The following is an 11,955-nucleotide window of genomic DNA, read 5'->3' as shown; positions in this document are numbered from 1 at the left end:
AGAAAAAGTAGGGGCCCAAGTACGGAGCCCTGGGGAACGCCTGAGCCCACTGGAGAGGAACGAGAGTTCGATTTATTTGCTGTCACGTATTGAGAACGGTTAGTGAGAAAAGACTGAAGCCACGAAACGATGTTAGGGTCGAGTTTGAGGTTACTTAATTTGAAAAGTAGTAATTGGTGAGAAACTTTATCGAAAGCTTTGGAGAAATCGAGGAATATACAGTCTGCTATGGAACCCCGGTCAAGAATGAAATGAAGGTCTTGTGAAAAGCATAGAAGCTGAGTCTCGCATGAGAATGTTTTACGAAACCCGTGTTGGGAACGACTGAAGAAAGAATTCGATTCAAGAAAATTGGCGAGATGAGAGCAGATGACATGTTCCATGATCTTACATGGGATGCTAGTAAGTGAAATGGGTCGGTAGTTATTAGGAGAATGTTTGTCCCCAGACTTGTGCAGGGGAACCACCTTGCCCACCTTCCAGTCGCTAGGAACACAGCTACACTCAAGAGATTGTTTAAACAGTTCGGCAAAAATAATGGCACTATACACTTTAGTATTTTTCAAAAATTTTGAGTTAATGTTGTCCACTCCGCATGATGATGACATCTTCAGTTGTTCAATTATTTTTTCTACGCCCACAGGATCCATTATAACGGGGTCCATAACAAAGAAGTCACGCGGTGGGTAATGAGGAATTTCGGTAATTAAATTGTTCGTAAAAGAAGCAGTAAACACATCATTAAGAACATCAGCACACATTTCACTAGGAATTAATTGTTCATCTGTAGTTTTCAGATTGATTGTAGATGGGTCAGTTTTCTTAACCACGTTCCAAAATTGTTTTGGGTTATTTATTAGCATCGATGGAAGAGTATGACTAAAAAATGACTCCTTAGCTTGTTTTAGTGCCGATTTATATGCAGACGCAGCAGAATAGTAAGCGTCCCATCGGGGCATAGAATTAGACACTTTGGCGGAGCGAAACAGACGTTTCTTTTTGTTTGATAGCCGTTTTAGTGAAGAATTATACCAGGGCGAACAGTTGTTAGTTAATATTTTTCGCAGCGGAACGTAAGAATTAGTCAGGGAGGATATTTTATCCTTATAAAGGGTCCAGTTAATTTCAATTGGGCGGTCATGAAAAGAGGGCAAGTATTCATCGATAAAAGCAGCGAGTTCACGATTAATTGCATCAAAGTTTGCCTTTTGGTAGTCACGGATATATTTAGAAGTGTTATATCGGTGTGGTATCGCGACATTTACTGAAAAATGGAGAATGTAATGATCACTTAAACCTGGCAAACAAGATATTGGAGCAACGATATCAGGCGACGTGGTGAGAACAAGGTCTAACAAGTTTGACGAAGAAGATGTAACACGGGTAGGCTGGGTAACAAGTTGGGAGAAATTAAAGTCGGCACACATGCGCAAAAAACCATCGCACTCTGTAGAAAAAGGATCAACATAAGAACGTTCATTGGACCAAAATATAGTTGGAAAATTGAAGTCACCTACCAAAACAGTAGGAACGTTTGGAAAACGAACGGTAATGGCGCAAATAGCATCATGAAGTTCTTCAACAAACGTGGCACTGTACGAGGGAGGGCGATAGCAAACTCCCAAGATCAGTTTTTTAAAGCGCGTGCGCAGTTCAACCCAGACAAGTTCTAAACTGGTGACGACATGAACAGGAGAAGAAAAAAGTGTGTCGGCAACAGCTATCAAAACGCCACCACCATTTCTGTCACCCCTATCACACCGATAAGTGGTAAAATGCTTATTGCAATGAAAGATTTCAGAGCTATCAACTTTTGCTGAAAGCCACGTTTCAGTAAGGCAAACAATATCAGCATCGCATGCATCGATAGTCGCGCATAGCTCATCACGTTTAGTGGTGCTATTTCTAGATCCAATAACACGTTACGTCAATAACCTATTAGCTGCGCTGATCAAGGTGTCACCCTGTTCGGATGCCAATCAGGTCCTTAATCAGTTTACACAGTTAGGGGCGATGCCTACATACTTTACAGTTGCTGAACATGAAGTAAAGAAAAAAAGCTTACAATGAAATAACATGACTTGAGCCCGACATTAACACAGTTTATATAGGACCTCAGAAGTTCAGGGAAAGCAGCAGAGCGTCGTATTCATCTCATACCGCACGCATGTGTCGAAAGTTTATTAACATTACCACTGAAAGGGCATACACGCTGCTGCACAGAACGCTGTGGTCTACGGCTAGGATCGCAACGCTGATGCATGCCGACTAGTCGTGTCGAGAGAGTGCTCTTCTGCTCTCCTCGGGACCGGCCATGGCATAAGAAGAGCATTTAGTGAATGAGCGATAGAGAAGGTATTCCCGCTACCGGCGTACGACAGCAAGCATTTGCGATGCCAGCACCCCGTTTCGGTAAATCTCATCAACGCAGTGAACCATCTGCTCTTGTCGATCGCCGTGGAACAGTGCTTCCAATCTTCGGCCTCCCACCCACCCATTCGTAGTCCTCCAGGTACAGTTAATAAGGCGATACGACAGAGCCGGCTGGCACAGCCAGTTAGTTTAACAACAGATGTTTGGTTTGGGGTAGTTGGTAGCAGTTTCTTGAAGACATAGCGCAAAAAAGACGGGGACAACTAACACAGATGTAGACAGAACAGGCGCTAACTGACAACTTTGTGCTGCGATTTTCCTCAAAAATAAAGTTGTCAAAACTCACGTGACAATCAAGGGGCCTTATACTACGACCGAATACAGTTTAATAAGAGGCGGCCGACTATCTTGACCCGGAAAAACCATAAAAGAAACAAGGAGAGCCGGAAAGCATTATCAACAGATTATATAAAACTCATTGTGAACTTATTACAACAGAGGGGGCGCGAACGACATCGTGGCCAAGGGACGGTGCCAAAGAACTTAACCACAGCAACAAGCGAGCCTAAAGGGACCAAAACAAGGGAAGTAAAAGCAGAGGTATAGGTCAAAATGAGAAAAAACGTGCGAGGCAAAAGCAGAGTCACAACTAAAAACAGATAAAACGTGCGAAGCAAAAGCAGAGTCAAAAACTAAAGACAGACGAAACGTGCGAAGCAAAAGCGGAGTCAAATCTATAAGTGGGCAGTCTTTGCGAAGCAAAAGCAGAGTCATGAACTACAAACAGACCAAACGCGCGAAGCAAAAGCAGAGTAAAAAACTAAAGACATATGAAACGTGCGAAGCAGAAGCGGAGTCATAAGCTAAATCAGACGATCCGTGGGAAGCAAAAGCAGTCAAAACTAAAATCAGACTCAGGAGTGTAGAAGGCTCCCCGCTAAAACATTGAAGTGCTAAACAAGAATAATCAGGATGGGCGAGTGGAACAGTGCTTTCTCTGCTAGAATACTACCTTGATTCAAGAGCTCAGACGGACAATTCTATATCCAGAAAAAAGGCATCTGCATTTTCTCATAGCGTTTCCGGTTTAAAGGGGCCCACAAACACCTCCCGAGCACTCCTCACAAACTATCTCAGTCGCTAGATTATGCTGCGATACACATTTGAACGCAATAATACACGTCTACGCGCAGTGCTGGTCCCACAATCCCATTCGAAAGTTGGCGCGTTCTTTCCTTCGACTTTTGCCAGTCCTCCTTCTCCTCTGTGCAACGCTGCTACGTGCATGCGTTTTCGAATGACTATTGGTCTGCTTCTTTGCGACGTCACACAGCCATTAAACTATCGCTTATGCCAGAAAAATTGAAATACGCTTAACTTTTAATTATCAGGAAAGAAAATTAGGATGTTCTGTAGACAGAAACATTTTTTGAAAGCTTTTTTTTCCTGCACTTCCGGTCTCGCGCGCGCACGCGCGCATCTTTGCCCTTCGCGCAGGCACCACGGCAATCGCGGCGCGGTCGCAAGCGGCGGTCTCGTTTCAATTCCTTGCAGTGTACTTGCGGGGCACTTTCCGCCTGTGAATGTTCTCGTTTCTTGTGTCGCCCATGCGAAATGAACTTCGAAGTCGGCTTACAGGTTTACAGCATTAAGTCGGTGCTTTAAATGTCGGGCCCCAATCCACTGCGCCCACGTAGCGCAGCAAAATTTCGGAGACAACCGCTGCTCCGTTCCCGTGTCCACCAAACCAAAATACGCACCTCGGATCAAGTCAAGGCGACAACATACGCTGGTAAGTAATGTGTTTACTAGCCTGAACATAGCGCACAGATAAGCGACGGTTTCACAGGTGCAATGAGTTAGTCATTGTTGTGAGGCATCATTACTGTGGCGGCTATTAAAATCCTACCGTCTTAACCGTTGACTTGATTGCGTGACACTACTCACGAAGGTTGCATTTTGTCTCGTAGTAGGTTATAAACTTTTGCCTTATAGTAAATTACCTAAGACAACTGCGCCTACCTGGCTCGGCCGTGCGCGAACCCGCGGAATCGTGCGCCGGCGTTGGCGGCTTTCGGCCCCGATCCCGGTACAGACTGCGGGTTTGCATTGTACGCAGCAGCAACGAATTAGGCACCCTTACCTAACTTCCTACGAGCAAAGTTTACCGTAATATCAAAGCTCTGTGCGCAGTTTCACCACAAACGACTGAGCGGTAGATCCGAAGAGGTACAAGCCGCCGCGGTAAACATGTAGTATTAGGATACGCATGCTGTATCTGGCCCTTGCAAGGTTTCACACGACGTGCAGTGATGAGGACGCACCGAAGAAACAAAGAAAACGACTTTATTTCGAGATTATTCCTAGATAATTGCTCTCCTCGGCGAAAAACTGTGCTTTCTTAGTTTTATAACTGACCACCTTGTTGTTTCTTATGCTTGAGCCGGTGTACATTCGAATGTATGTGACACTTTAATATTCTTTTTCTCACCATGTCTTTCTTTTATGTTCTGCGCGTTAAAGATACTCAAAGTGTGTACAAGAGTCAGTGGCAAGTGAATGTAAATACATGTACATTTCTCACACTTTGTTTCCGACACAGCACCTGTCCATATTGCACATTTCTCTTACTTGCTGATCTTTTTTTTTCGCTAGCAGATCACTGTAAAAATATGACTGTCTGTCGTCCATGTCAAACGGGTAAAAACCTCGTCAAGCTACTGTATTAGTAGCCTTTTGTTCCTACCTTAGCATTTGTTTTTCTGTCGACAGGAGGAAAAAAATCTTAATGAAGTTGATTGAGTCGCTCAGCAGTTTAAATTGCCGCTAAGAACACTGTATTATTTCGCGCGCATAATAATAATCAGCATAACTACACTGTTGTCTTGTAAACTGTGTAGCTTAACGGATGGGGAACAGCAAGCCCATGAAAAGAGAGATGTTACATGGTCACTTGTGAAGCCGGCTCACTTGAAATTTCCATTTACTTCTAGTTTGGCCTCAAGAAGCTGACAACCAAGTGCGCATGTTCACAGATAAAACTTGAAATGTTGTTTTATCTGCGAACAAGCGCACTTGGTTGTCAGAGCATTTTTGTATATATTCGTGTTCTTTCAATAAATCATGCAGTTGATTAGTCAGTGCTGTCGTCCTATGTTTGTTGCGCTGTGTATTTTTAAAAAATGATGCCAGTCTGTTTAGCATTTAGGTTAAGCACACTGACAGTTGTACTGTGTAATTGACTAGTCATTGTGAAGAGCAAATCTGTGTCCGTGAGCAGCAATCAGTTCTTCTTTTGACGGTCTTTCATGGGCATCCGTCATAAAGTGACGCTCTGAAGCTGTGCTTGCAGCTGTCTCTCTGTGCGAAGAGCCCTCAGACCGTTTCTCCACATCTTGGAGGAGCTTGTGGACGTACGCTGCATGAAATAGTCATCGAGATTACAACAGTGCACTTAGTTTTTCGTGTAATATTATAAGTAGAACAAACTTTGAACTTACAAAACGTAGGCTGCGTTTTCACTGGAGCGACACTGAAATGTCCTTTCCTTGCTTTTGCCATCTTTACTTTCCAGCGGTCATCTCCTTTTTTTGTCTGTGCCTGGAGCCTTGAGGAATTTTCATTAAAGTGAATTACAGCCAGATGTGACCTATAAAGAAGGTAAATATGAATTAATTTTTCATACTTTGGAAAAAAATGTGTTTCTTGTTGCCTACCAGCAAAATTATACAGAAGAGGCTACCATAAGGAACCATTATGCGTTATACTCACAACACTGCAGCAGAAATTGCTTCTGATTTAGCTACTATGTTCAGCGCCTTTAAAATTAAGAATGTGATGCAATGATCTCCAAGCAGCAAAATGAATGTATGACATGGGCTATACAACATCATATCGTGAATCACCTCTGTTCTCCCTGCTATTGTATTCTAGCGATCATCATTAGTTCAAGTGGTCAAGTGAACCTTGCGCATTCTTGCAGCTTCAATACAGTAGCCTCGGGACATTCGAGATGGTTCTAGAGGGGTCGGAAACTTGCGCTGATAACTTCCAGTTCTTTAAAAACTGCCTTTGTCTTGGGACTGCACTAAGACGAGGAGCACAAAAGAGAGACAAGGTGTTTTTTCAGCCTGCTCTTTATACTTGTCCTCAACTTCGTTCTTTATGTCATCCCATCTGCCTATTCTAACATAAGAGCAGTGACTTCCAATGAGGACCCTTAGATGGCCTGTGCAGTCTGCAGCCTCTTGTCTCACTTTTTCTATGGAAGGGGATTATAGAAAGGCTAGTGCTACCATGCTAGCAAATACGTTTTTACGATATTATATGAAGCATTCTTAGAATGTCAGAAGTTTGCACCGCAGTCTCCTCAAAATGTATGAAAACTACCTTTGACATGGCAGCAGTCTTGAGATTCGCAGAGAAAGACACAGGATAGGTTCAGCTATTTTTACAGCCGAGTATTTAATGTCAGGATGGAAGGATTGTGGAAAATGTCTCATTGGGTGCATACTTTGAGCAGGAGTTGGGATTCACTTGACATAGTGGGTGCCCTTTTTTGGCAGATGTCAGAATTGACTCCTGTGAGTCGTAATTGTAAGGTCTCATATTACCTGGCCTGATAACATGACAGCTCCAGATCAAGCACTGTACTAAGGGGAGTGCTGGTCGTAGTGGCTATTGTAGCATTAACTAAACACGATCTGCTTAGTTGGGCTACTTAGCAAGTTGAAGAATCGAAAGGAGGAAAAGGATATGGTGCGAATGAAGCACAGGCTTTCATAGATTAACTTCTGACTTTTTTTTTACTGAGTTCTATTTCCTCTGGACTCTGTTCCTTTTACAATGACAATATTATGAACATACATTAAATGCTTCATGCAAGGATTGATTGTTTGCATATGCAATGCAGAAAAATTGGAATGCGTACTGGCACTGGAGTAAAAAATAATGTCGTATCCTTCTCTTTCATTCAACTTACCTTGCTTGCATCCCATCATCCGAGTATGCAATTGATTTGGGAGCAAATCTGATGACCAAATTATGAAATGATTCAAGGGAAGATGTTTGGGCTTTAGGGGAGAGTTGTCGAATGTCCTTCAGGAACAGGGAGTTCATGAGAATGCAGTTTAGCTTCCTGAAAGCACATGAATCTGTAAAAAATGTACATATATATATATATATATATATATATATATATATATATATATATATATATATATATATACAGATCAATCAAGGGGAAATGAGGGTGCTCGTTATAATACATGAAGGAAAGAAGCCAACAGTCGGCGAGGCCAAGGAAAGCGTTGGGGATGGTAATTAATGTCTTTTTTTTAATGTTTACTTGGATAATCACAGAAATTAGTAATGCAATCTGTTAGGGGAAAGATAATTAGAAACAAAGTAGAAGAAAAAACAACGTGCCGATGGTGGGATCCGAACCCACGACCTCCGAATAACGCGTCCGGTGCTCTTCCAACTGAGCTACATCGGCCGCTGTCCCCCCTGCTACTTTATTGGGTATTTATGTTGTCTGTATACGAACCTTGAGAGTGTTCACCAGCGCCGCCCTCAGCCATAGCGGCGGACGTGGGACGTCCTTTGCTACCGCCAGCGTCACGTAGAACGTGATCAAGAGCGAGGGCGAGAGCTGTGCTAGAACCCTCTTACGCTACCTATGGCTTCAAGACTGCCAGACTCCTTCACATATATATATATATATATATATATATATATATAGCATTTAAAGGAGCGAATAGTCTGCGAGTGCAAGGCAAACATTTTTTTTTTATGTTTATACTGTTGACATTTATAGGAATTCCTCTTATGATGATTATTGGAATAAAGAGCATTACATGCAAAGCGGAAGGAAAAACAACGCGCCGACGGTATATATATATATATATATATATATATATATATATATATTTGACTGATGAGTTGGTAGTGTTGGTGTGTATTCTAGTCAATCATAGATGCTGAACCTGCTTACAGCTGCTGCATTGCAGTTGAAAACAGTTTTAGCAACATATTCGTTAAAAGACACCTGGTCTTGTACTGCTATTTTACTGTGACAAGAAATCTAAGAGGTGTTGTTGACCAAACAATTGTCAGTATAAGAAAGTATAGAACATCCCATTGTTTTAGTGTTTCTTACTGGCGTTACAACCAAGCTGCCTCAGTATTAAATTAATCTCGCAGTCTCAGCACTCACATTTACATTATGTTGTTGCTTCACTTCATTATGGGTTTCTTTCTTGGCTATGTCTTGCTGTAATGTGCGGATGTGTAAAAAGTTTTTTCCGTGAAGTTCTATTTGCATTACCTATCTCTTAAATTTATCATTGGTTGACAAATGCCACAAGTGTGAGCCGTGCACCTTCCAAACAACATCAAAGTGAAAAACTTTAGAAAAAAACCTATACAAAACAGATTACCTCTGCTCATCCATTGCCTGTTTGCAAGGAGCTAATGCAGGCATTTGCTGTATGGTCTATCATGGCCATCACGCTTATCGCATATGTGGTTCAACAGGCTGCACTACATGCTGATGATCAGGTCACCATTACCCTGGCCCAGGGCCGCAACATAGACTTGTGATTTTCTGGATCCATGGTTCTATTGCTTCACAGCCCTTTGACCTGCTCACAGCTTTTAACTTAGTAAATGCAGTATATAATAATGTTATTACCATGTATTCGCCCTAATTATTAAAGCAAGCAACTGCATGCATCTTTACTAATGCGCCAAGCATCAAAGTAGTGCTGTATGGGCGATTTGCTGCTCTTGCAGTATGTCCAGATAGCTGGGTGGCAGTTTGTAGATAGATGAAATTAAAACCTCATTACATAATAATATATGTCAGCAAATGTACCTCTTCCCCAATGGCTTGCAACGATGAAACATTTCGTAATTCAATTGTTTGTATTATATAATGATTAATTTGATTCTTTTTATATATAGACATGCAAGCAGCACTTGCCAAGGGCACTCTTGGTGAGGCTGAAATAAATTTCTCCTAATAATATGCAGAAATTGGCGCCTTTTGTTAAAGACTGCACTGAGACTCGTTAGTTGAGGCGAGGCCCCATGCTCGCACTATTGGGCACTGCAGCTGACTTCACACAGTTAATAGGAATTGCAGCTTGCCAATTTTCGTATCGCAGCATTGCCTTACCTCTCCTATTCTTACCTGTTCCCATTGTAGAATACGGTCAGTCTGAATGATAACAACGTTGTACGTGCAGTACTTGGCGCTGTAGCCCGGGGAGTCGCAGCGCCCATCTCCTGCGAGGTCCACTTCCATTCCATCCAGCTGGCTGATGATCTGTACCCGCTGTTCCTGGAAAATCTGGGACAAAAATAAATGTGCATTTGTGAGCCACTTGTAACATTGTGCCGAACTGTGTCACTCGATCGTTGCACTACTGCATGCGCGCGCTGTTTTTTCTTTTTTTATTACGCAAGCTTGCCATAAGACATATTATAAGAACCCGTGGAAATTATTTTCCGTTAGGAACCGGAGAAGGCTCCTGCTCTTATTGCTGTCGGTGAGCCATTTGGAGAAGTCCTCTTCCCTTGTTGCGGTTTATCTCCCCCCCCCCCCCCGCTTTTTCCGCAGAAAAAATCTAGTTGTGTATAACTCCTGTCTATGCTCCTGTCAAAACCAACTCTTACACTTCCGATCGGCAGCTGATCGCTTAGGGATAAAGAGGCACAACTTTGAGCGACTAAGCCAGTTCACGCCCAGTTCATGCGAGTGATAACGTTTATTTTGCGATCCCCCCCCTCCCCCCTTTTTGCTGAAGGGTAAAGCCTCTAGGCACTTTTTTTTTCTGTTTCCATCTCTTCCTTCCTGACAGTGTCCCTCCTTTCTTCTCTTTCTTCTTATCAACGCCTATCTCGGTTTCACGTGTTTCTTTCCTGGCTGCCTCGGTTGGTGAATTTGGACGCGGCTCTATTCGCGCGACATTTCAAAGTGCGCTCTGTACAAACACCACATGGCGTAAAAAAAAAGAAAAAAATGCTACAGGGCGGGAGTCATGCTGCGATAATAATCGGGCACCGAACAGCGTTTGTTTACTTCCTGTCGGCGCGCGCGTTCTCCGTTGCAGTCAGCTGACGCCGAACCGCGGCTGACAAACTACACCACAGCGCACAACTACGCAGTCCCCTTCTCCTCATCCCCTTCCTTTTTTTTTTCTTTACAATCGATCGTTATCTTTCACGAAGGGGCATCGTATAGTTCCGCAACGCCCGGAAGACCGCTCTCTGCGATCTCGATTCTGAATTTCTAGTCTTTCGCTAACATTTCATGCCCTTGCTGCGGTACGGATATTATGGACCCCGAGCTCGAAAAGCGACTTCGGCGAATGAGTACCGAGATGGGACTCGACCCCCATAAGTACACGCCATTGAAGAATCCGCTGCTGAACCCCGACGATGATAGTATACGGCTTATATGGGTGTATTGGTGCGTGGGGTCGACTAGCGTAACATTAAAAAATAAAATCCCATCGTAAGCTCGCCACTGGTTTATTTTGAGCAGTGTAGTTCACAGTGATCATGACAAATCTTGCTATATGCATGCCACAACGCCGAGCAAGATCGCCTGAGTTTTAAAAAAAATCCACACTACTGTGATAACGCGTCTTAAGCTAATATCACAATCTTTTCATTTTACACTTACCGGCAGGGCTGGAAGAAACAGCGTTGGTACCGCTCCTTCACGCAGACTCAGTCTTGTTGGGATCCCCCAATCGCGAACCACATATCCTGGTAAAGTAAACGTAGATAAACGCTTTGTTCACCGATGCTGGCTATCCGATGAGCTGTAGCCACTGTTTCCGGAGGTTGGCGTTTTGAAGCACTTGATGCAGAATTTTTTTCCTCCCGTCACTAGCAATACCTTCGCAGCCAGGGACTGCACACTGTAACAACCTCCCGCTCATGTCCCGTCAACAACAATTCAGCGCTTCGATAACTGCCTTCGCGAATTCAAGAGAGCGACCAGGCTAGCCCAAAACTGTCCTGCACCCGTCGCGCACACGACGTAACACAAAATCAAAGGTGAGGTCAACGCCAGGGATGTATAGCGTGGCAACAAAACTTGCGAGTTCGTGCCGAAGGGCGATCGGGCGATGACGATGAAGCAGACGACAAGAGGCCCCCGGAGGCGCGTCGACAAGCAAGCGCGACAAAACGGAAGTTGCGGCGTGCGGCGCTAAGCAAAAAAAAGTAAAAGCGCAGATGCGTCAATTCTGACGTGTCAGTGGGCGAGGCCTTGGAGGAGGGCCACCCTTTGCGCGCGCTAAAAAGTTGAACAGAGGAGGAAAGCCGCGAAGGCGCAGATTTTCAAAATTTGATTGCAAATAACTCTGCTTCCAAATGCCGCATTTAAAAAATTTTTGCGGGAAGGTTATCTTACATCGACATTCTTTCACATACTAGGCATGGGGAAACTATTGCTATGGCTGTTATGGGCCCCTTTAAAGTTCACATGGGAATCGCCTACAGATGGCCTCATTGAGTTGTTAGATATTGAGCTGGATTTTAACGGCCACACGGTGTGCTGGATGT

At 43.6% G+C, this 11,955-nt stretch overlaps 1 long non-coding RNA gene across 1 annotated transcript; it reads left to right on the top strand.

The window, feature by feature from the left end:
- Positions 1 to 3,931: 3,931 nt before the first annotated feature.
- LOC146193558 (uncharacterized) lies at positions 3,932 to 9,812 on the top strand. The gene is made up of 3 exons (XR_014706470.1): positions 3,932 to 4,165; positions 5,948 to 6,033; positions 9,624 to 9,812. It is a non-coding gene; the product is annotated as an uncharacterized LOC146193558 (long non-coding RNA).
- Positions 9,813 to 11,955: the final 2,143 nt, after the last annotated feature.

The sequence above is a fragment of the Amblyomma maculatum genome, chromosome 4 (assembly GCF_055883805.1).
Source record: "Amblyomma maculatum isolate TAMU_Amacu chromosome 4, ASM5588380v1, whole genome shotgun sequence".
Classification (NCBI taxonomy): Eukaryota; Metazoa; Arthropoda; class Arachnida; order Ixodida; family Ixodidae; genus Amblyomma; species Amblyomma maculatum.
Note: the sequence above shows the minus strand (reverse complement) of the source record. Positions and strands in the feature narration are given on the sequence as shown.